This window comes from Urocampus carinirostris, chromosome 15 (assembly GCF_059441175.1).
Source record: "Urocampus carinirostris isolate Australia breed hairy pipefish chromosome 15, RoL_Ucar_1.0, whole genome shotgun sequence".
NCBI classification, from domain to species: domain Eukaryota; kingdom Metazoa; phylum Chordata; class Actinopteri; order Syngnathiformes; family Syngnathidae; genus Urocampus; species Urocampus carinirostris.
The window spans coordinates 4,223,515-4,250,614 of record NC_142363.1 but is presented as its reverse complement, the minus strand read 5'-3'; the positions used below and the strand labels follow the sequence as shown (position 1 = coordinate 4,250,614).

The following is a 27,100-nucleotide window of genomic DNA, read 5'->3' as shown; positions in this document are numbered from 1 at the left end:
CCCATGTGGGATATACAGTGCTAAAGCCAAGATTAAATATAACTCCCATATACTGGACTGTCTCAGAAAATTAGAATATTGTGATAAAGTTCTTTATTTTCTGTAATGCAATTAAAAAAACAAAAATGTCATACATTCTGGATTCATTACACATCAGCTGAACTATTTCAAGCCTTTTATTATTTGAATATTGCTGATTTTGGCTTACAGCTGAAAAAAACTCAAAAATCCTATCTCAAAATATTAGAATACTTCCTCAGACCAAGTAAAATAAATAATTTCATAACAGCAAAACTAAATCAAACATTTGAAAATGTCCATTGATGCACTCAGTACTTGGTTGGGAATCCTTTTGCACGGATTACTGCATCAATCCGGCGTGGCATGGAGGCAATCAGCCTGTGGCATTGCTGAGGTGTTATTGATGCCCAGGATGCTTCGATAGCGGCCTTCAGCTCATTTGCATTTGTAGGTCTGGTGTCTTTCATCTTCTTCTTAACTATACCCCACAAATTCTCGATGGGGTTCAGGTCAGGGGAATTAGCAGGCCAATCAAGGACAGTGATGCCATGGTCAGTGCACCAGTTACTGGTGGTTTTGGCACTGTGGGCAGGTGCCAGATCATGCTGGAAAATGAAATCCTCATCTCCATAGAGCTTTTCAGCAGATGGAAGCATGTAGTGCTCTAAAATCTCTTGGTACACAGTTGCATTTACTCTGGACTTGATGAAACACAATGGACCAACACCAGCAGCTGACATGGCTCCCCAAACCATTGCTGACTGTGGGAACTTCACACTGGATTTCAAGCAACTTGGATTTTGCTCCTCTCCAGCCTTTCTCCAGACTCTGGCGCCTTGACTTCCAAATGAAATGCAAAACTTGCTTTCGTCTGAAAAGAGGACTTTGGACCACTCTGCAACTGTCCAGTGCTTCTTCTCCATAGCCCAAGTCAGACGCTTCTTCCGTTGTCTTGAGTTCAGAAGTGGCTTGACCATGGGAATACGGCTATTGTAGCCCATTTCCCGGACACGTCTATGAACTGTGGCTTTTGATACCTGGACTCCAGCTTCAGCCCACTGTCTTTGAAGCTCCCCCAAATTCTGGAAGCGGCTCTTATTCACAATTTTGTTAAGGCTGCGGTCATCTCTCTTGGTTGTGCAGCGTTTCCGGCCACATTTTTCCCTTCCAACAGACTTTTTGTGGATATGCTTTGAAACTGCACTCTGTGAACAGCCTGCTCTTTGAGAAATTTCTTTTTGTGTCTTACCCTCCTGATGGAGGGTATCAATGATGGTCCTCTGGACAGCAGACAGATCAGCAGTGATTTAGTTTACTGAACCAAGCTGAGTGTTTTTAAGGCTCAGGAAACCCTCGCAAGGTGTTTCGAGTTAATTAGATGATTCAGGTGATTAGTTGAATAGCCTACTTGTATACTTTTTCATGATATTCTAATATTTTGAGATAGGATTTTTGAGTTTTCTTAAGCTGTAAGCCAAATTCAGCAATATTAAAATAATAAAAGGCTTGAAATAGTTCAGTTGATGTGTAATGAATCCAGAATGTATGACATTTTTGTTTTTTTAATTGCATTACAGAAAATAAAGAACTTTATCACAATATTCTAATTTTCTGAGACAGTCCAGTATATATATATATATATATATATATATATATATATATATATATATATATATATATATATATATATATATATATATATATGTGTGTGTGTGTTTGTGATTATACTTTCAGAATAGCTAGAACAGATAACAGATCTGTCACATGAAACGCGTTAGTTTATTTTAGTTCTAAGAAATGAAGGCTATTCATTAATTATAAAAAATTGCCAAAAAACGGAAAATCTTAAACAACAGTATGTACAACTCAACAAAAACAAGCTGTCGAAAGAGAAGTGGCAAGATGGCAAATACATTAGAGCAGGGGTCGGGAACCTTTTTGACTCAAAGAGCCATAAAAGCAAAAAATATTAATTTTATTTGGGGAAAGAGCCACACCATATATTATGAGACAAATTTACTAAATTGCTAAACCCGCGCCCCAGACAAAAGCTTAGTCTTCAGCACATTTATTTTTGATGATTTGATAAAAATGATGAAAAGAGAATAATGCCAGAGCCCCTGTCCCAAAATCAACAAACATACCACTTTAAACTTGTCTCTTTCTTGCAATGACTCAAGATCGGTTAAACTCCTTTTGACCCTTTTTTATCATACATATTGGTTTCAAAACCAGATGCAAGCATTTATTTTGTAAAAACGTCACAACATTCTGAGAATAGGGAGCCTTACGTGCTTACCTTTGGCGAGAGATGGGAAGGAGTGCTTGTACTTTTTGCATAGCTCCACCCATCCCTCCCACTCACCCAATCAAATGACTAAGTTCTCTTCCGGTGTTTTGACGTATTTACAGTTCTGTGGATTCATCATAAGGTATCTGAACACTGAACACAGATTACATAGTGAACTTTTATATAAAGGATTCTTTAGCGTTGTACAGCTAAAACGAGTTTTTTTTTCCCCCATTTTTTTGTGTGACACCTTGACTGTAAATTGTAGTGAAAAACGTGCCATATATATACTGCGAAGTAATCTTTCGTCAGTAAGCTTCGGTTTGGCTTTGCGTGTAACTTAATAGGATAGACGAAACAAGTTTTGGACAAGATGGAGAAATTTTGCATGCAATCAAATCTGTCTCTGAGCCACAGATACTCGTAGAAAGAGCCATATATGGCTCGCGAGCCATAGGTTCCCGACCCCTGCATTAGAGCATACCTGTCAACCTGTACATTTTTGCCGTACAAATTACATTTATTATGCATTTTAAGACGTGTACGACATACAAGAAAATCTGTACGGAAAAATGTAAAGTTGTCAATTATGGGTACCATACGCTATACACCGACTATCACGAAACAGCTAATCAATCAAGTCAAACGAGTTCGCCGCTATTTCGGTATAGTTTTTTTTTCCGTTGCAAACGAAGCGAGCGGTTTGATGCTACTGTGCGCATTCATCTGCAGCCTCGGATTTCATGTAGTAGTTATATAGTGAAAGGAAGTCCGTCTCTTTTTAGGGTACCTGCTTTTCGGCTCAACTCATTAAAGAGAGCCGGCTGTCAAACGGCTCACTTGCTTTGATGCATTATATTACGAATAATTATGTTGTATAAAGAAGTCAAGAAAAAAAGGAAGTAGAAAAGTAGTAAATGAAAAAAGACAGGTTTGTGGTTATCCCTTTAATCAGTATATTACCAATAATAATTTAATGCAGAAAATGAATTAATAATTTGAATAAGAAAATGTGTTATTCTACTTAATTTTATTTGCATGTATTTTTTCTTCTATGGTGAACGTCCAAGCTACTTAATTTCTGAACCTTTTTTGTAACAAATCTTATACATGTCGAGCAACTCAGTATCTCACAACAAAATGTTAATTAACCACATATATGATATAATGAAACACATGTACAATATAATATGGTACACTACATAAATAAACATGTTTAAAAAAATATGGTTTAAGATTATTTTGTATTTTGTAAGGGAAAATACAACATTTTGTAAGGGGATGGAGCCGTGGAGGTTGACAGGTATGTTAGAGTCTCTCGTTTGAGAAATAGATGCCTTAAAGGTCCTTAACTAGCAGCTTAGTTCAGCACTACGTGTAAAAAACTATTAACAACATTCACTGTAAGTGAATTCTGACATCCTGGCTTCCAAGAAAGAGTGGCAGAGGATTGAGTCAGACTGGCCAACAAAAATAATACAAAAAACGTAAATACAATTATATAGGCAAACAAACACAGACATTGGACTACTCATTTGAAAAATAAAAGTGTCTAATTAATGGAAAGCACAAAGCTATATGTGTCACCCCAAGTTTTGTCCAGAAAATAAACGACAAATGTTCTGTTTAACAGCTGGAATGCCGACAAATCAGCTGAAATGTGACTAACGCTTACATTTTGCAAAAGCAGAGATAACACAAAACATGGTCGGTGTGATCGCACGTTTCCGTCAGACCAATTAAAATTTGCTACTTTGTACAAGCTAATTATTACGCTTTTATCATAGCGCAAAAGTAAAGCTGTCAAAATCTGACCCCGTGTTTTTTAAGGGTTTCCCACTATGCCTGACCAGCTCACCACAATTTGTCCGTACAGTTAAATCTGTGTTAATGATTGTAATTCAGGGGTTGGCAAGGGGCTTGGGCCTGGAGACCTATCTAATGGTAAAAGAAAAAGGTGCCTGTTTGAAGCACAACATTTTATATTTAGTTTTGTAGTATTTCTGCAGTATTTTTAGTATTACTGTAGTATTACTGTGGTTATAGTTTTGTGGCATTTCCAGAGTAACATTGTTTTTAGTATGTTTGTAGTATTACTGTAGTTGTTTTTTTTTTAGTATTTTTGTAGTTGCATTTCTGTAGTATTTTTTTAGTATTTCTGAAGTAATCTTTGTACATATTTCTTTATTTTGGTCGTATTATTTTAGCATTTCTTCAGCAATATTTTTGTATTATAGTATTAATGTAGTAGTAGTAGTATTAAAGCATTTCTGTAGATGTTAAATTCATTTTCAGAATTAAAGAAAAATAATATGTTAGGTAATTGGTTTTAGCACTAAATTTGAAATTTAGTTTTGTAGCAATTTTGTACTATTAAGTATTTATTATTCAGTATTTAATATAGGAATATCTGCAATATTTTTAAGCATTTTGGTGGTATTTCTGTAATAGTATTTTGGGAGTATTTTTTAGTAATTGTTAGTAGTATTTTTGTATTATTTATTAGTATAGTAGTAATTATCTAGCATTTCTGTAGTATTTCTTCTCTTTTCAGATGCAACTGCAGTTGCGTTTTTGTAGGATTTTTGTAGTATTTCTGTAGTTTCATTTTTGTAGTATTATTATGTTTATATTTGTGTTGTATTTATTTAGTAGTAATTCTGAATTATGCTTCTACTTTAGTAGCATTATTGTAGTATTTCTTTTTTCGTTTCAGAATGAGAGCAAAATGATATATTAGGTCTTAGTTTTAAGTACTAAATTAGTAATAATTGTGTAGTGTTTTGGTAGTATTTCTGTAGTGATATTCCTGTAATATTTGTACTATTTCTGCAGTAATATTTTCTTTTTTAGAACAGCTGTACTAATTATGTGGTAATATTTTTGTAGCAGTATTAGAGTAGTATTTATTAGTGTTTCTCTAGAAATAACAAAAACAATTAAAATGCATTTATCATTACACCTGATGTGTTCCAAATGAAATATGCAAATGTATTCTACCTGTCAGGACACAAATTTAATAATGCCATTGCGTGTTATAACGGTTCAAATGCAGCATTGCAGATCATTCCAGTCATCACATTTCCTTTTTCTTTGCTGGAGATATGGAATATAATTGGCAGGATTCTGTGAAGGTCACAACGGCTCGTATTTCTTGTGCAATTAACCCATTTCTTTGCTAGGCAGCAATCTGTTGGGAAGCAATTAAAATCTCTGCTCCTCCCACTGTGGAGAGTTCACAGGAATGAAAAAAGGAGGTGTTTGATACATGCTCTGCGGCTGCCCAAACTGAGAAAAAATAAAATAAAAAACAAAGTGAGAGGACACAATAAATTAATACATGAATACAGGGGTGGTGCTGTGATCAGAAGCTTGGGAGGGATGACAGTTTGGTGGGGGGTCTTTCTTATTTCAATGAAAAAAATAGAGTAATTGCTTGAACACACGCACATATATTTACGCAACCACACTCACAAATAGTTAGGGTTTCGGACAGGGCTTTACTAAACTGGCTGGCCGCCTAGTTTTCTTTTACAGCTTATTTACCACACATTCCCACACCGCCAATGAGTGTTAAAAGTTTTAACATATCTTTGTTTTAATGGGACGCGCACCAAAGGATTTGTTACACGAAGGAGAATACAGATCATCCAATTAAAATTAAATAAGGTGTTAATGGAGTCTCCTTTAACTGCAACATTTGCAACTACAGTAAGTTTTTTTATCCCTAGATGTTGGATTTATCATTTAACACCTGGATTAAAAAAATAAAAAAACTGAAAAAAATGCCATCTTGGTGTTTTTGCAGCAGATTAACAAAGCTTTAGCCCCTTCTTATAATGGATATGATACCTAACAGTTAAGTTCCTAAATTCAGAAGCACATTCGGATCAGAAAATAAATAGAAAGAAAAATACTTTTATTTATTCATTTAAACCAGTTGCTGTTAAGTGTGTGACTGTGGACTAGTCTTTGCCTCTTTACAGTTTGCATAAGTTACCCTGTGTTAAATAAACTCAGGTGGAAATGAATTAAATTGTTGATAAATTCTACAAGCTTTTACATCGTAGTGAAGGAAATAAATATTAAGGGAAAAAAAATCATCAATAATCATTTTATAATCGAGTCTTACACCCCGGATCATAATCTTAATTTAATCGGCAGCTTCCCGAAAGATCCTGAGCTCTACAACTAAGGCAGTTTTTTTATGCCATTTTTATTCAAGTCCGGCCCCGTGAGAGTTGTTTTCTTCCATGTGGCCCCTGAGCTAAGGGCCCGGTCACACAGCCGTTTGCGTCTGTATCGCGGGTAAAATTTTGCGTTTTTTTTTTTCTTGCCCGTGGTTGCCCGCGATGGAAAATGCGCAAAATTGGCCAACCCGCTGTTCATCGGTGGTATGCCCGCAAAACAGACGCCGGTGACTGTTCCGCTTCTTCATCGCGTCATTTCCGCGAGCCGGGCTGTAGAAATCATAACCGCTCAAGACACAGTCCCGTGAAGATAAAGATTTTAAGCTATGGCACAGAAGAAGAAGCCAATATGTTATTATTGTAGAAGTTTTTCATTTTTATTTTATTATTTTGTTATGAAATGAAAAGAAATGTCAAGAAATAAAAATGGATTAAGACGAGGTCACTACGGTGACGGGGATCCATGTTCACCCCTTGACGTTTCGAGCACAACTGACGTGTGCTCGGCAAATCGTGCTGAGTGTACGCGGAGAAAGGCGTTTGACCGTCACATGCGTTACACACGCTAATTCACGTGATAACACCGCGATACAGGTGCAGAACAAACGTGCTATGATCGATCTCCACCCACGATTACCCGCTAAAATTTTGCGTCCTACCCGCGTGTAACCATGCCCTGTGCCGCCCGCGGTTACACGTGGTCTAAAGTTTTGAGCAGCGCAAAACTTTTTCGCGCGGCCAACCGCGTGTGAATTTCCGACCGCGTGTAAAGCACGGCTGTATCTCGTCTGTATGGTGATCTCAAAGCGTCCAACAGAAAATTTCTGACCGTGATTCAGCCTCGATATGCCCGTGAAAGGCTGTGTGACCGGGCCCTAAGACGTGTTTGACATCCATGCCCTAGACCAGGGGTGTCCAACATGGTCCTAAGACCAACTGAGTTGGCCGAAGACTGGTCATTTTGATTTTCTAAAAAGTTGGTTTTCTGACTGGCATGATGTTTAGTGGTTGACTGAACCAATTTTAACTTCTAATAATTACAACCTGGTAATATCATAGTAACAACACACAAAAGACATGTTATTTTAGAAATGCATATAAAACTGTGTGCTAATCAGTAACAAAAAAGTAGCTCTCAGCTTAAAGAATGTTGGTGACCCCTGATTTAGAACATTCTTTAAACCACACTACCTACATTGCATATTACCGAATTTTATTGGAATATCTATTCTGTGTAGCACTATTTAGATAGTCTATATAACACGCTACAGTGGGCATTTGCACGTCACACTGGGTATTTGTATATTGTATTCTTTTTGCTTTATTATTGTATTGTTCTCAGCTCAGGGATGCTGCTGGAAATGTGAATTTCCCTTCAGGGATGAATAAATTATCTATCTATTTATCTATCTATCTATCTCTATCTTCTGCATTGGTCGAGATTCTGAGACATGAAGCCTGTCATTGCTGTCAACAGGACTGTTTACATGATTTAATTCATTTCATTATTTTCTCCAATGCTTATTCTCATTAGGCTCCTGGTGGGTGCTGGAGCCCATCTCAGGTGTCTTTAGGCAGTAGGCACGGGACACGCTTAACTGATTGCCCGGCAGGTGCAGGGCACACGGAGACAGACAACCAATTACACGTACATTCGTACATAAGGATAATATACACACCATTCAACCTGACATGTATGTTTTTGGAATGTTGCAGGGAAGCAAGGTGTCCGGAAGAAACCCTTACAGGCACAGGCTGAACATACAAAGCAGACACAGGGAGGCTGGTAGATGTTTCATACCAAGAACCTCAGAACTGTGGGGTGGACGTGCAAATGGCTCAGCCACTGTGCTGCCTTATTTGATTTTGGTAATTACTTGTCAATATGTTGATGTTGTCTGTGTACTGTATTGTCTGATGCATTCTGGTCATCATGGAAGGGGGGTAACTTCATGTGCAGCGTCTTCCAAAGGTTTCTTAGTTGTTGTTTTTTTTGTTTGTTTTTTAGATTTGTTTTGCCCTTATGTAGGTTTCAGATCATTGGATGTTGCAATGGTGGATACAGCCAGCAGAAATCTATTGGTGCACTGACCTTGGATTCTTACTTTGGACAGAAAACACGTCTTTCCTCTCTGTGCACTGAAGAAGGAGTCAACCACCTTATCAGTTCACCCTCAAACCTGCAAGAACACAAGAAGGAGAGAGGAGAGCGGCAAAGAATGAGAAATGGCCAGTGTGTCGCATCTGATCCTCTTCCTTTACCAGAGAATGCGTGCTACGCTTTCCCCACCCCTGCCTGAAGACTGCAGTATGATTCCTCACAGGTTGCATCGTAACTGTAGGAGTGAGGTTTACACACAGTATATCTGGATGAAGTTCCCATTTCAAAGATGTATCTGCAATAAGCATGTTATATCTTCTCTATGTTGTAGCTTAGTAGTTATTTGTGTCAAATGGATCGACAGTGACCACTAACAAATGTGTTAAAAGAAGTATGACAACAGTTCCAGTACTGTTATTCGTTCACAGAAAGCTAAATATACCAATTTGTGATGTTTTTTTTCAAATAGCTGGCTTTATACAATACAAAACAAAGTGGACAGTATGATTAGATATTAGTAATAACTTACTAAAAATAACTACATTTATATATAATCAAAAATTGCAATATTATTGAAGGTATTGTTGGATACATTAATCAAAACATGACACAAAGAAAAAAAAAAAAAAAAAAAAAACTAATGCTGAGAGTGAGCATGGCCAAATATGGTCACCTTACGCCCCCTCCCCTAAGGAAATTTGACTGATCTGTTTCTGCCAACCTTTGCTTAAAGGTTTGCACCGTATTTGCACTTATAACCTGGTCAGGCAAAAAATTCCAAATTTTTGGTATCCTGAAAGAAATAAAGTTTCCATGCAAGTTGCTAGGTCTAGGCACCCGTAACTTATATCTGTGACCACGTAAACCATCAACACGACAGAACTCAAAAAATTGATTCAAAGGCGCATCGATCATTCCATGCAGTACTTTGAACACAAAAATTAAATCAAATCAAATTCTACAGAGCTCCAAAAAGTCCAAGTTCAGTCTTTGTAGTCTTTCCGGATATGACAAGCTGTGCATCCCAGGTATCCGCTTCGTATACCGTCGTTGAACTCCTTCCAGTAGGTTAATGTCCTTGAGTAAGTAAGGGTTCCACACAATGCTGTTATATTCTAACCCGGGTCTAACATAAACGCAAAACATTCGAACTAAGAATGCTGGGTTCTTGTTGTAAAAGTGTCTGTAAATGTTTGATGCTATGTTATTGGCTTTGTTGGTAATTTTGGCGATATGCGTGATAAACTTTAAGTTTGAAGTAAGAGTGACACCCAGATCCTTTTGTTACTTGAAAGAAATGCTTCTTTGGATTTGTTTAATAAGATGGATTAATATTCTGCCTCATACAGAGTTAATACTTAAAAAAACTATGTAGTATATATATATATATATATATATATATATATATATATATATATATATATATATATATATATATATATATATATATATATATATATATATATATATATATATATATATATATATATATATATATATATATATATATATATATATATATATATATATATATATATATATATATCATCTCATCTCATCTCATCAGCTACACCGCTTATCCTCAGTAGGGTCACGGGGGTGCTTGAGCCCATCCCAGCAATCATCGGGCAGTGGGCAGGGCACACCCTGAACTGGTTGCCAGCCAATCACAGTATATATATATATATATATATATATATATATATATATATATATATATATATATATATATATATATATATATATATATATATATATATATATATATATATATATATATATATATATATATATATATATATATATACTGGAGTAGTCGTGGAACTGAGCAATAACTTGATAAGAGAGTAATCGGTTGGTTTGGACACATGGAGAGGATGGATGAGGAGCGAATGCTGAAGAGGATCTACAGAACAGAAGTCAATGGAAGGAGACCAAGAGGAAGGCCGTGATTGACGTGGATGGTGTTATGAGTGCACTGCAGGAAAGAAGTCTAAATATAATAGAAGCTAGAGCTCATGTTGGTGATAAAAAGGAGTGGAGAGGTGTTGTGAAAGGATAGTGGGATTGTGGACGCGTTCTTAAGGATGGGCTGGGCACCCGTATGATACGGCAGGGGTAAACCAGTGAAAGCTGTCGGGCCCTGCTGTTGAACAAAAGAGTGTGTTGTGTCACCCTGACCCGAGTGACATGGCCGCTTTCTGGTGTCCCATTTCATCTGGAGGGACGAAAACATTACCAACTTGGGTGCTGAGGTGCCTAACTTGTTTGGGTGTTTGGGTTGGCCATGGTCCAAAACTTTTTGTGTGTTTTTTCATGCTATTTATTCCCCTTTTATTTTTTTTGTTATTGTATGTGTGTGTCTTGCTGTCGGTCACCCCTCTTGAGGGATATGACCAAGGTAGATAGACATATATATATATATATATATATATATATATATATATATATAACTTTATATATATATATATATATATATATATATATATATATATATATATATATATATATATATATATATATATATATATATATATATATATATATATATATATATATATATATATATATATATATATATATATATATATACTGGACTGTCTCAGAAAATTAGAATATTGTGATAAAGTTCTTTATTTTCTGTAATGCAATTAAAAAAACAAAAATGTCATACATTCTGGATTCATTACACATCAACTGAACTATTTCAAGCCTTTTATTATTTTAATATTGCTGAATTTGGCTTACAGCTTAAGAAAACTCAAAAATCCTATCTCAAAATATTAGAATATCATGAAAAAGTATACAAGTAGGCTATTCAACTAATCACCTGAATCATCTAATTAACTCGAAACACCTTGCGAGGTTTTCTGAGCCTTAAAAACACTCAGCTTGGTTCAGTAAACTAAATCACAAGTATGGGGAAGACTGCTGATCTGACTGCTGTCCAGAGGACCATCATTGATACCCTCCATCAGGAGGGTAAGACACAAAAATAAATTTCTCAAAGAGCAGGCTGTTCACAGAGTGCAGTTTCAAAGCATATCCACAAAAAGTCTGTTGGAAGGGAAAAATGTGGCCGGAAACGCTGCACAACCAAGAGAGATGACCGCAGCCTTAACAAAATTGTGAATAAGAGCCGCTTCCAGAATTTGGGGGAGCTTCAAAGACAGTGGGCTGAAGCTGGAGTCCAGGTATCAAAAGCCACAGTTCACAGACGTGTCCGGGAAATGGGCTACAATAGCCGTATTCCCATGGTCAAGCCACTTCTGAACTCAAGACAACGGAAGAAGCGTCTGACTTGGGCTATGGAGAAGAAGCACTGGACAGTTGCAGAGTGGTCCAAAGTCCTCTTTTCAGACGAAAGCAAGTTTTGCATTTCATTTGGAAGTCAAGGCGCCAGAGTCTGGAGAAAGGCTGGAGAGGAGCAAAATCCAAGTTGCTTGAAATCCAGTGTGAAGTTCCCACAGTCAGCAATGGTTTGGGGAGCCATGTCAGCTGCTGGTGTTGGTCCATTGTGTTTTATCAAGTCCAGAGTAAATGCAACTGTGTACCAAGAGATTTTAGAGCACTACATGCTTCCATCTGCTGAAAAGCTCTATGGAGATGAGGATTTCATTTTCCAGCATGATCTGGCACCTGCCCACAGTGCCAAAACCACCAGTAACTGGTGCACTGACCATGGCATCACTGTCCTTGATTGGCCTGCTAATTCCCCTGACCTGAACCCCATCGAGAATTTGTGGGGTATAGTTAAGAAGAAGATGAAAGACACCAGACCTACAAATGCAAATGAGCTGAAGGCCGCTATCGAAGCAACCTGGGCATCAATAACACCTCAGCAATGCCACAGGCTGATTGCCTCCATGCCACGCCGGATTGATGCAGTAATCCGTGCAAAAGGATTCCAAACCAAGTACTGAGTGCATCAATGGACATTTTCAAATGTTTGATTTAGTTTTGCTGTTATAAAATTATTTGTTTACTTGGTCTGAGGAAGTATTCTAATATTTTGAGATAGGTTTTTTGAGTTTTTTTCAGCTGTAAGCCAAAATCAGCAATATTCAAATAATAAAAGGCTTGAAATAGTTCAGTTGATGTGTAATGAATCCAGAATGTATGACATTTTTATTTTTTTAATTGCATTACAGAAAATAAAGAACTTTATCACAATATTCTAATTTTCTGAGACAGTCCAGTATATGTATACACAACGCCGTTATCATTATTGACGGTCAAAAAGCAGTGCGTAACTTTCCCCGCACACCTGGTGCTGTTTTCATCTGTGCGGTTTTTCGCTCTCCTGCATGTTAGTTACGTTACGTCTTTTGCGATCATATCACCGATCAAAGTAGCAACTACCATATGAGCAGTCTCATAAAAGTGGGAACTGGCTACCAATCAGGATCCGATCCCCTTTCCAGGCGCTCGTTTTGTCTTGTGAATTATCAAAAAGCAATTTCTCAGATATACTGTGCTGTGGACTATAGAAAAAGTAATTGTTTTGTATTCTACCATTGTCTCTGTGGATTTATATGTTTATTTATGTATGTGTTTTCAGTGTTAATGTTTAAGTGTTAACGCATTTATGCATTATTCCCCCTGTTTAAGTTATTCATAATTATACATAAAAATGCAAATATATGTATTAAACATTAAAAACAACATGTAAGGCCATTCAGGAGCTGAAAGAGACGGCTTGTTTTAGTGAGCAAAGCCGAAAGCGCCGGTTCTCTAAAAAGGCTCGGAATTCACATCCCTCCAATGGACCATTCGAGTAAGAATTGATTTATCAAACTTACTTTTTATTTTTGTTACTGATTGTCATTTTATAATAACACTCACTGTTTATTTTTGTTGAACTTTAAGTGTAGAATAAATATGTTGCTGGTGAGGTGCAATAAATATTACAAGGTTCTATAACACAACTACCAGTCTGTTCTTCTCTATTCAACTGACCCAAATGCTGCTTAGAAAATGTAAAATTATTTGACAAACAACTTATTTTTAAAGTAATGGAAATAGTTACTTTCCCTGGTAACTAGTTACTTTTACTGTAAAGTAATTATGTTACAACTCAGTTACTTTTTGAAAGAAAAAATGAGTAACTATAACTAATTACTCTTTTTTTAAGAAACGTGCCCAAAAGGGGAAAAAAATCCTATATAAAACAAACAACTAGCATTCGCTGAAGACAGTTTACATCTCCCTGCTGTGTGTACATACAAACTGCTTGAATGGATTAACTAATTAAAATCCTCTTCAGGCACAATTATGAGTCAACGGTACTTTTTGTGATCCAATTAATGATTTCGATGTCATTATGTTGTTTTTAATATAATGAGCTCCTAACCTGTGTTCATATTTTTATTTATTTTTGTCAGATTTCATCACTGTAGCTCAGGGGTTGGCAACCCAAGGCTTGCGGCCCATATATGGCTCTTTTTATGAGTACGCATATCTCGTTGATAAAATGTGAAATTTTCCCCTGTAGTGATTTAATTCTTAAATTCGCATTGTCGAGTTTGGTGCGTGCATAGCCGAACCATGCTTCACGAAAAAAAAGGAAGGTTAAAATGAGTCTGCAGAAGGAAGGCAAGTTTAAAGTGGTATATTTGTTGAAATGGGGCACGCGCTCTGGCATTATAATTATTTCTAACATTTGATCAAATCATCTAATATTACGAAGATAAACAAAATGTGCTGAAAATTTAGCTTTTTCCTCAAGGAGCAGGTTGGCAGTTTTGCTGGATTTTGTCTTAAAAAATGAAGTTTGGCTCTTTATATCATAAATACATAAATAAATCAAAATATTTATCTTTGGGTCCAAAAGGTTCCGCACTCCTGCACTATCTTGAAGTGAAGGGTTGTATCACTCAAGAAGTTGATTTGTTTTTCTTTTTTATTGTCAGTAATAACTACATTGTGAACATTGTTTCAACAGGATTAGATGTGGTTCTGCTGAATATACATGTAATACATTTTAAAAAGAAATATAAGAAGTGCTTGGGAGCAATAATGCATTTAGAACTAGTGCAATGACTACACTAATCAGTAACAAAATACATAGTAATCCGTTTTAAAAAGGTTGGTAACCCCTGACTTATATAATATATTTTTTATGTAATATTTAGTAGTAGTTCTAGTGGGGTTATATGTGATAAAATCATATTAGTTTTAGCACATATAGAAAAAAAAATATTTTGAAAGGTAATTTAGTATAGCAAACTACAATCCTTAAGATATCTCCTATGTAAGTTAATACAGTATTGTGGGTATGAATCACATTTAAAGTTACAATGTGACTTCACTTGTAAAGGATGAAAACAAAGTGTCATGATTACTGATTCGGGGCACCTGTGGCTGCCCGTTTGGCGCCAACAGCCCTGGTCGCTGATTGGCTCCTTGCCACTTTTTAAACCCCCCAGCTGCCCATTACCGGCGTCAGACCGTCTGCGAATCTGCAGCTCCCGCTAAGGCAAGCCTTCTGACCCTGACTCCCTCCTGTTTTTGGCTCTCGTATGTTTCCCGGCTTTGACCTGTTTCTGTTTGACCACATCTCTGCTCCTCCGCCCCGGCAACCCGACCTGTTTTCCCACCTTTGACAACGCTATCGCTCGCCGCAGAAGTGCCACTTCCGTGTTCCGAGCAATCTGCTCCCCGCAACCGACGATCACTGGATCGTGGGTGCCAGCCTTCACCTCCTCCTCAATAAAACTAAGAAACAAACGCAATTGGGTTCTGTCTCCGTTTCGGGTGGCTGACACAAAGGGTATTTTCACTGTGCTTGGATTTTCTTTAGCTCTTTTAATACATGTCAAATATTCTATAAACAATTTTTTGGGTGTGTCTATGTTTTTCAAACAAGATACACAAAAAGACAAAGAGTTATACTGCACATGGCTCAATTTGGTGTCATATTCAGTAAATAACCATCCATTATCCGCACTGCTTATCCTCAATAGGGTCCTGGGGGTGCTGGAGCCCATCCCAGCTGTCTTTGGGCAGTGGGCAGGGGACACCCTGAGCTGGTTGCCATCCAGTCAACGGGCACACAGAAACAGACAACTCACTCACTCATTTACACCTAGAGACAATTTGGACCGGCCAATTAACCTGACATGCATGTCTTTGGAATGTGGGAGAAAACCTGAGTACCTGGAAGAAACCCACGCAAGCATGAGGAGAACGGTAAGGAAAAGGTAGGCTGGTAGCTGGATTTGATTTCATGACCTTCAGAACTGTGCCGCGGACACGCTAAACACTCATGCGTCGTACCACCCACAGGTTTCCTGCTTGCTAAAATTAGCGTTGTTTTTTTTTCACGACATAAATAAGCTCGTTTCTCTTCGCAGAAAAAGAATGTTGTCTTTAGACCCCCAAAATCCGCTCACTTTTTTCTTTAAAATCAAGAATTGTCTTTTTCCTGATTGTATGATTGCAGTGTCACGAACAAAGTGAGGGTGGTGATTAATGTTCCCTCTAATTTTCCACGGGTCTGAGCGTTAACACAAAGTCGGTGAGCAACGCTTGAAACAACAGTGAGCAACCATAATCCCAAGTGTGGCAAGACAATTAATTATCAAACATGTCCAAAACTTGACATCAAGTTACATTTTGCTGAGTTTCCGGCAATGCAAAATTATTTTTCTCTTTTGAATGAATTGACTCATGTACTATTGCAAAGGTTGTACGGCCTACAAACGTCATTTGCTCTTACAATTATTTCACAAGATATCCGTTTCTTTTTTTTTCCTGATATATTTTGTCGCATAATATTAACATTTTTGGGGCTTATTTAGTCGGTTGTAAGATACAGAACTGTGCTTAATCACATTTTTAGTGGAAGTACAATGTTGGCAACAAGATTCACTTGATATCATTGGAAATTATTTGAATGCAACACAAACCTTTTCTTCTTTTTTCCGTGTTTTTTGTACTTTTTGTTTTTTTCTTTTTGTTCTCTATTTACTTTTTTCCTAGATTTCTTTTTCTTTTATTCTGGCTTTTTTCTAAATTTTCCTTCTTTTTTTCTCTTCCTTTTGTTTCTTTTTTTCTCAGCTTTTCACTACTTTTTCATTTTGGTATTTTTTTCTTTTTTGTTCTATTCCCCACTTCCTTTAAGTCCTGTTGTGCATACTTTTACATAATATTTGGTCATGTTGGGATTAAAGAAGCAAAAACAACCTGAAGAGCCGTTTAGGACCCGAAAGAGCCGGTTCCTTTTAGTGAGCCGAGCCGAAGAAGCCGGTTCTCTACTAACTTTACTCAACTTCATTCTACTTCGACTCGACTTCAAAATACCGCATTTAGGAAACAACGTCAGGGGAACCCTTGTATTTTTACCTTCATGCAATGTAACTGACTTAAGTCGCTTCTTAATTAGAAATTGTGAGCCCTCATTTTTGTGCGCTGGCTAGATTTTCTTGTGCGCTGAAAATGTGCGAGTAGTGCGCAATTGCGCACGAGTGCAGCTTAGAGGGAAGACTGGTGGTGATAATGTTTTTCTTGGGATGTAAGTGCAGTAAAACTGTTTTTATGTTTGTTTGTGTGTCTGTCCACCCAAGAAAATGGAGGAAGAGTTTAGATATGACCATCATCTTTAGCTGAAAGTCAGGTAGGTTACCCTACATATGAAAAATGCCAAATAAAGCTGACTAAGCACTTTTGTTTTTTGACTCATCAATGGTTTCGGAGAAAGACATCACCCTCTTCTAATACAGAATTGAATTGAATATCAACACTATATTGTACACACACCCAGGTGTGTTAATATAGATGCAAAAATGCCCCGAAAACGATGACAAAAAAGACTGACTCAGCCCTTTTGGTTTTGTTGACTCAGCATTTTTCCCAGAAAGACATTCCACTATCCCGGGCCAGATTGACATTGAATATTGTCACCATATTTTACAGGCAGTCAGGTAGGTTTTCCTAAATGTAAAAAATGCCCAAAAAACTGTATCAGTACATTTGGTTTTGTTGACCAAGTATGTTTTTCAAGTATGACATTTCAGAACCTCACACCAAAACATTATTGAATAACAACAACATATTTTACAGGCAGTCAGGTAGGTTACCTCAGATAAATACAATGCCCAAAAATGCTAAATTTTTATTTTTTGTTTTGCTGACTTTGCAACTTTCTCAGAAAGACATTTGACTATCTAAGGCCACAAGTTTGGTCAGGAACACAATCTGCAACCAAAATACCACCAAAAAAGGTTTCAAGTCTCAACTCGGTTGAAGCTCCAACGGCATAAAGCTATTCAAGTTGTAGCTAATTGTGGATTTCTAACCTTGAATCCTTAAAATTAGGATCGTGTTGCTAACGTTGGGCGATGAAGTTTTAAATGATGCCAAATGATCGGCTCGCTACAGTTTAACTGTACGTGTCAGTTGTATCGAAATTTCGTTCTGTGTGCATTGTTACAAAGAATGACAACAAAAGTAAATTCTATTCTTCTATTCTTCTATGATGATTGTTAAATGTCAAAATTGGCGGCCTGAATGCCCTTTTAAAGATTCAGCGCATTAATAAAGCTTTAACATAAAAACAGAACATGGTTAAATGATTTTACCTGGCTGAATAATTTGATTTAGAGCACTAATCTATTGTCTTTGCCTCTTGCCACGAAAATTGTGATACACATCAATAAAAACTCGACATGAGCAAATAACGTTGACTAATATGTACAGCCTTAGCCCAAACCGTAACACATCTTGGATCAATGTAATTGAAAACACTAATTTGGGTTACTTGTTTTTTTTTTTTTTAGGCAGATGCCCCCAGCATACATCCCACGACCACTACCGAGCTTCACTCTGAGAGCTGAGGCAATTATTGCATGACAACGCCATCCATTGCTGTTCTCCCACAAATTCATAATTTATGACACATCCTTGTTTTTGCCTCCAGGGACCCGAATGCTATTATCCTACTCAAGAGAAATCTGGTTCGGCAGCCGCGATCTCAGCGTCTTCTTTGAAGCTCGCTTTCTTCAAGTGCTTCCACTGCAGTTGCTTTAATGCATCAAACTGCAGGCAGGAGCTGACAATTGGTGAGTTGGGACATCACCGGCTATTTTTTCACCCAAGATGGCAACTGGGACATAAGGAAATAACAAGCAACGTCCTGAGATATTCTTTAAACTGTTAAACGAAGTTTACAGAACACTCTCCGTGGCTATCTTACATTCATAACAACGTTCTACAAATCGTGTTACGGTTGTTGCACATAGAGGATAGAACTGTGATTCTTGGTACACATTATGTGTCTAGAAGATACACTCCAAAGTTTGCTTTGATTGTTTTCTTTATGTAGTTCTTTAAGTGATTGCACAATAGAATAGTTTATTTTCTCTAGATTATTGTGCGTTTTCAAGTTTGGTAAAGTTGTAAATGATGCCAAATGAGGTTTGTTATGTGTTCAATGATCCAGACAAAGTGTACAGCGACGGGATTGATGGATGCATCGCAGGCTCCATATATTTATTCTAATAGCTTATTTAGAGTACCAGCTTATTTACATTGACTCATAAAATCATTGGTTATTTTACTGTTTGTACTCAAGTACAATGGAGAATACTTTGGATTTGATCTGATCCAAGTAATTACATGGTAGTATCAATCAGTACCGATCCAATACTGGTACTTTTTTCTTAAAAATGTCATGATCATTGAGACCACAAGTGCCTTCTGGGATACCATAAATTATGTTCAAACAATACACATTGGTCTGTGACAGTCAGTCCGGAACCTGAAATGTATTTCAACTGAGACAATGAGAACATAACATGTACACCGTGCAGCAGGTTTGTTGAGCAGGTTTATCAAGCCACAAAATTTCATGAACTGAAACGTTAACTGAACACAAATGTGGTGCTTCAATGATCATATCTAAAGTTAACACTGCAAGAAGATAAAATGTCCCACTTCTGTTTGCTTTCGTGCATTTTTACGTAATAATGTATGTATGTATGTATATATATATATATATATATATATATATATATATATATATATATATATATATATATATATATATATATGTTTATATTAGAATTGAAAAGCAGTCGACGCTATCTATAAAAAATGCTACACTTTACTTTAGATATCATCTGCGTCAATGTGAGTTTTCTGTAGTGTCCTCAAATCCTCGAGGAACGATAAGAAGCTAATTCATTTTGGTCCATTACCGCAGGAACCGGCAGCACGGCGGCGCAGTGGTTAGCGCATGTGCGGCACAGTTCTAAGGTCTTGGGAACCTCCTGTGTGGGTTCAAATCCAGCTACCGGACTTCCTGTGCGGAGTTTGTATGTTCTCCCCGTGCTTGGACGGGTTTCCTCCGGGCACTCCGGTTTCCTCCCACATTCCAAAAACATGCTTGTCAGGTGGATTGGGCGGTCCAAAATGTCCCTAGGTGTGAATGGGCGAGCGAGTTGTCTGTCCCCGTGTGCCCTGCGATTGGCTGGCAACCAGTTCAGGGTGTCCGCTGCCCACTGCCCAATGATTGCTGGGATGGGCTCCAGCACCCCCGCGACCCTACTGAGGATAAGCGATGCAGCTAATGAGATGAGATGAGATGAGACCGTAGGAACCACCAATGTCAACAACACAAAAAGACATGTCTCTGCTGCAGTCTGGTACTATTATCCGCAGTATGATTGCCTTGGTGTTATTGTCTAGATATATACAGGGCTCACATTTTACGCAATGCAGCCCTCAGTCATATGTTAATTTGCCTCAGTAGTACAAATAGTATGTGCTCGCGTTTGTAATTACCATCTTGAATGGACACATGATCTGAAAACATGTAAGGTAAACTGGGTTTAAAATGTATTGAAACAATGTGAATACGTTCATTTCTATGGCTGTTTAAGGCTGCACCTTAAAATACAATGAAACTTGTACAAATACCCAAATGATTATTTTTCTTAAATTTCAGCATAGAGCTTTTAGTCACTTGCGCTCTGTAGTCCTAAATGTATTGTATTTTACCGTCTAAACCATCTGAGATAGAAGTGTTTTCTGGTGGATTTGTTATCATTCATTCGTTATATAAAAGGCCTACATTATTTTTGCTTAGTTTATCACAGGTACTGGAATTAACAGCCATACATGTCCAAAACATATTTTATTCCAAAACACAGAAACAATTAAATATTCAAAATAACCATGCGGAAACACATGCACTCACCTGAATATACCTACGTATTGCGAAGCCACGTAAAACCTAAATAGTGCATAAATAGCACCCGCCACTGAATTATATATGTGGATCACTACACTGAGAGAGGGGGTGGGGGCATTGAGTGCATTTCTGCAAAAGAAAGTCAGGAAATAGCAACCAGTGGAAATGTGCTTTCAACTGCCGATGTGCATTGTTTGAACATCATTTATGGTTTAGGATCCCAGAAAATTGAAAAGTCAAAGCATGCATTCAAGACAACACAAGCAACATGATGCAAGTCGCTACAGAGCACATGGAAAGAGAGCCAAATCTATTTTTACCCATTTGCCGCTGAATCTTTGTACCGCAGTCTCAGAATAAAAACCGAGTGGGCAGTTAAACTCATTTTCAAAGCCGACACAAAATGTCCACTACATAAGCGGCTGGTACAAGAATAAAGATTACCATATTTTTGTTCAGACTATAAGGAACATCGGATTGTACAGCGCAGCCTCAATAATATTTTATGTTTTGTATAAAAAGACTATAAAGCACATTAAATTAAAACTATTGTGATGAGTAAGGTAGTTATTGGAGCTGAACATATATTGGTATCAAGTCAGCTGCTGGTCTTAGCTAGTGTTTAGAATAACGGCATTATAAATAATGCCGTTACGTAACATATTTTTTCAGTAACGGGGTAATCTAATCAATTATTGTTTATGCGGTTGCATCGCCGCCACCGTTAATGATGGTAAAAAAGGGATGTGTTACTTAGTCTGTTAGCCTTGTATCATATTTATTCACCAACAAAACACAAACATGTACACGGCTCCTATTCAACCGAACACAGTGGCCATCTACAATAAAACAAAACAATGCATGTATGATAACGTCACAAAGTGAAGAACGTCCTACCGTAAGATCACAAGTAAGATGGTAATAAATTCACAATACTTAACATCTCATTTGGGGAAACTAGTGTAGACATACTTCTCAGTGGTCCCTGCGTTTTTAACCACTAATTGTTCAAAAACTGCTGCTCTCTCCTCACTAAGGGAAGTCATGTCATATAAAGAAAGAGAGAGGGGGTGAGGGGTAGAGACGGAGGAAGAGAGGGGAGGGAGAGAGGTAGAAAGAGGGATGGGGTAGTTACTTTATGTTGTTTTACTGTTGACTTTTTGTAAACAAAGTATTTGAAGTGCAGACATAGATTTCTACTTGACAAGTTGTCTCAGGTTGTGAGGGTTTTATTTATCGGTTTTACACAAGAGTGTTAAACACAATGTATATTGTTTAACTTTTTTTGTTGCTGTTTGAAAATACATGAAGTTCAGTATCTTATGTCTACTTAGGATGTTATCTAACTAGAGATTGTGATTTATTCTATAGAGTAAACTCAATTTATAGTTTTTATCCATTGACTTTGTTGTGAACAAATAAACTGAAGTACTGTAGGCTAGGTCTACAGTGAGAGTTAATTTATTGTATTATTTAATTTATCAAACTCACTTTATATAGTTCACTGCTTTTTGTTATTTTACTGTGTACTGTATTTTTATGTTGCACTTCAATTGTTGGATAAATCTGTTGCTGGTGAGGTGCAATATAAAATATAAGGTTCTATAACACAACTACCTGTCTGTTTGTTTCTATTCAACTGACTCAAATACTGCTCAGAATATTTAGAATTCTTTGACATACAACGACTTTTTTTTTAAATTAACATAAGTAGCTGCATTTAACTGGTAACTAGTTACTTTTACTATAGAGTAACTCAGTAACTAACTCAGTTACTTTTTGGAATTAGTGAGTAAGTACAATTACGTAATTACTTCTTTAAAGTAACGTGCCCAACACTGGTCTTTGCCAACTTACCCACCGCAAATGCTTTAGGAATAACCAAACCACGTACACATTTTATACTTGAACCACTATACACCATTGGACACAAATCAATTATTATGTTTTAATATACACATTTAAAACAGTCTTCTAAAAATACTTAATCATTTGCAAGCCAACCAAACATTAGTAATCAAGTTAGCAAACGGGCCTGCCCAAAAATGTGTGTATAATGTGACAAAGAAATTGCCACACAAAAGATTATGTTCGGCGTAAAATATATATTTTTGTAGAGTCTAGTCTGTCAGGCTAATTGCAACATAAAAAGGATTTAACAAGTTAACCCTTTCATGTCAAATTGGCGTTGCGTTTATAAATGATGGTGGGCTCCCTGTACCCTTCTTATTACTTTAGAGAAACATTTTTTTTTCTTTTCAACAGACGCGAATCACGATAAATACACATTACACACAAAGTGCTTAGTTAGTTGTAAACATATTAATTATTCATAAGAATTGAAAACTTTGCCAGCCTTTTTATACAGTAAACTAATTTATTTTGTGTTATGTAGGTGTAGTATCAAACTAGTATCAATAGTTACTAGCTAGCTAATGATGAAGCAGATGTTTTAGAACACGTTTCAGTGTTAAGTTTCAAATCAGAGAATGTTTTAATGGTGGTGTGCGCAGCCCTTTGAGACTTTATGTGATTAAGAGCTATTAAAAAATGGACTTGACTTGCATAAAAACATTAATAGAAACTTACTTTATGACATAATGTTTCTCCAATACAATATATTCATTCATAAATGGTTAACGATTGAAGTAGCATTTCATTGGAATTATGCATTTCCAATTGTATTTATAATATTTTTTTATGCCTGTGAGGCGCACTGGTGATAAAGGTGCACTTGGAAAATGTTTGTTGTTTATTCACTTTTCCTAAACTATCGGGATTTTTTTCAAATTCTGAATTGTATATATTTTTTAACATTTTTACAAGACATACAGTGAGATATTTCCCGTCATAGATATGTTTCTTTGCATTTAAATCAAGCTATCTAATACATACAGTGAATCATTAATGGAGTCCAGTGCTAACGCAAACATGCTATTAGATAATGATGTATGGTGTGTTTAATGTGATTTTCATGTTCCTCTGGTCAGCCATACCTGCCAAAAAGACATAGACGCATTTGGATCATGTATGCTGGAGACCTTAAGGGATTGTAACTGTGCAGTCCAAGCCCTTGGCTCCAACCATGCTAATGGCTTAATGGATGTTTTTTTCCACAAGCCTGAGCAGAAAGGTGTTGACAGGTCACATAGTGACTCCGAAGCATAGAGCTACTGATACATTTCATTTATTATTCTAAATCCATATTTAATGCTAATGTGGTTTCCTCTAAGAGTCAGACTAGGCGCTGGATGACTATTCTGTCACATATAACGTAATTTTTGATAAAAACCTTTTTGCTTAAATTTAAGAACATACCCTCATTTGGTGTTTGTACAAGCCGCACTGTATTTTAAGCTTCAGTCTTAAACAGCCATAAAAATTAACTAATTCACTTTGGTTTCTAACATTCTTATTAGATTACATGGCATTAACCACATGATGTGTGCGCATTGTTGACCCAAAGCCTGGGCTTCCCTGCTTTGGGCTTCACTGCTGAGTGAGCAGCCACTGCGACTTGACCCAAGATGACAGTAAGAAAATGAATGGATGTATGATGAACTACCACTCCTGTTCAATTCATTTGTATAATTTGATGACTCGATTTGTAGGTGAAAAAGTTAAATCATTGTGAGTACATTGTAAATATTTAATAAAGTATTGTTAAACCTCCAGTTGTGCTCCCCATATGTATTATTTGAATAACTTGGCAAAATCATGGACTAATTTATCTCTATGGGGATCAAAAATGTTTCCAGACGCCACTGGGATGTTTTCTATTCTGGTGCTGCCAGGTTCAGAATGGTACTTATAAGTAAATATCCAATGATGTATATGGTATTTCTGGGTAAGATCACCATGATTTTGGTCGACATGTGTAAGGACAGCCTACTTCCGGAAAAAATGACAGTGTATTTGGTCCCCATCTTTGGACACAACCAGGGCGCCAATGGTCAACCCATGATAAAAGGGGATCCATGTTTCTGGTCAACTCTCAGAAATAAAGTACCGCGAAGCAAGTGAATGTTTCACCCTATGACTGACACCTTAATATAAAGTGTTGCCTTCTATAGCCATCAACATCCCTGAATGTGTTTAAGCCCTACCTGGAGAGCAATTACCAAATGAGGCTTTCCTTGGCTTAAATCCAGGCTTGTAAAAAACAAAGTTCCATGCTTCCTTATGCGAACTGGTTTTACAGATGCATGATGGCCTGATAACTTGGAAAAAACAAAAGCAATGTTCTTAGTGAAAAAGAACAACATGTGTTGCCAACAAAATGTATTGTATAAGCATTTCTACTGATTTTTTCACAAATAGATTAAAGTTTCCTTTCATCTGTCGCAGCTTGTTAACAAACCACACGCCAATCGTACTTACACTACACTGTTTTGCATCCCCAATAATGGCTTGTTTTTGCTCTCCACGTGAGGTTTAAGTCAGGTGTCTAGCTCTTCTTATTAAGCTAATTCAAGGCTTTACTGACTGACAGGCTGTAAATCCAAAGCTTATGGGTGCTCTGTGGTGGACTGAGGTAATGAAGTGGTGCTTTTTTGGGATGCCACAGAAAGGGGTTCCCTAGTCCTCAATGAAGACAAAAATCAAAAAGCATTAGCAAAGCAGAAAGTTTATACATGCAGTACATAGTAAAGTAGTACTCAGGAGAACTGCGTGCCTCATGTTTGGGGGCGTTAGTGATACCATGACCAGTGATTATAATTTGGCGCACTCCCTTAGAAGCATTTGCAAACATCAGTGCAGTGGTCCGCAGTGAAAAGACTGAAAACATAAAGTCGCAACAGGACTGATCAGGGATTAATTTTATTTTATTTAATTCACTTGTTGCCACAAATATCCATGTATCTAGCCAATATAGAGTCCCCACATTTTTATGTAATCACCTGCAGGATTCAGTCTGGACAGATGACTACAGTGAAGCTGGTCCCTTGGGAATTTTCCACTAACTTCTGTGTTACGCCCCTTTGGTATATAAGTGATTGGTACTTTGAGGTGCACTAGTGAAAAGTCTAAAAGATTCAGTTGTATGTATTTGATTTGTTTTCATGGAATAAAAACCTCAAACTGCTAACTAAAGTTCCGGGTGTGGATTTGAACAAGCGGAGGGGGGAAAAAAATTGTCCTCCATTACATACACAGATAATAGCTAGGTACCTTGATGTCTACAGTAGCTAACTAAGTAGCAAGTGTAATAGGTCGCAAAATGGCTGTACAGTAGTCAAATAACTAGACAGACAAATCTCACTTGACCTCGAGGTACACTAATGAAAAATCCCCAGGTGGACTAAACAAAGGGCAACGAGGATCGAGTGTAAGTTCTAATTACTTTGAAGATGCCTCATACATAAGTAAAAATGTTACTTGCTATTGATAACCCTCTCTGTTGTTTTTAATGTGTTTTCTTGACTTTTCTTGTTTTCAGTAAAGGAAAGAAACATGTACTACTGCAATATGCATTGACTCAGGTTAGTGGATGTGATATTATGAAAAATCTAACAATCATTTTCATTTTACCTTTTTGTACAAAAAAAAAATCAATGTGCTCATCTTGAGAGGTATGTTCATTCTCATATGCGATTGATGCTTCTACTATTATACCAACATATCATAGACTTCCTCACACACAAGTCATGCCTACTTGCCTTACATGAAAAAAACATGAACAGCAGATACACAAAGGTAAACAGTAATACGGGATCAACTCTTACACTTGCCGGCAGGATCCCAAAAGCCCTCACCCGCAAACGTGAAAACATCAATCTTCTCTAAGGCATTCATTTTTAATCTATCCCTTGTTTTGGCCTTGTCCAAAGCTTTTTACTCCCAACTCACCCTCGTCAGCAATAACATTGCAAAAAAAACACCAAATAGGCAAGAAAATTGACCCAGAGTTGCGGAAGTTCACACATACACTCATGTAAAATGGATTTTTGGAAAAATATAGGACTTAAGTAGGTGCCGACAGTAAGAATGAATATATCAACCTAACCTTGTTCACTTTCTAAAACTGTTATATTGGAGAAACAATTTAAAATCCTAAATCATCATCGGTTACTGAGTATATTTCATGTAGTATACTAACCTCGCACAATACATCAAAAGCTTACACACACACACCCACACACACACACACACACACACACACACACACACACACACACACACACACACACACACACACACACACACACACACACACACACACACACATATGCACGCAGGTATGCACACACAAAGCCGCTCGACAGCCTTTCACTGCCACCATAACCTGTTTATATTAAGGAGGT

At 37.1% G+C, this 27,100-nt stretch overlaps 1 protein-coding gene across 3 annotated transcripts in view; it reads right to left on the bottom strand.

Annotated features, from left to right (window-relative positions):
- LOC148351362 (leucine-rich repeat and fibronectin type-III domain-containing protein 2) overlaps positions 1-27,100 on the bottom strand; it is a 266,639-nt gene that overhangs the window by 159,043 nt on the left and 80,496 nt on the right. For 2 of the 3 annotated variants that reach the window (XM_088354582.1, XM_088354583.1), the window contains exon 2: positions 8,594-8,681. The gene's annotated coding sequence lies outside the window, so the exon portion shown is untranslated. The remainder of the gene's footprint in view (positions 1-8,593; positions 8,682-27,100) is intronic. The other variant, XM_088354585.1, reaches the window with a different exon arrangement.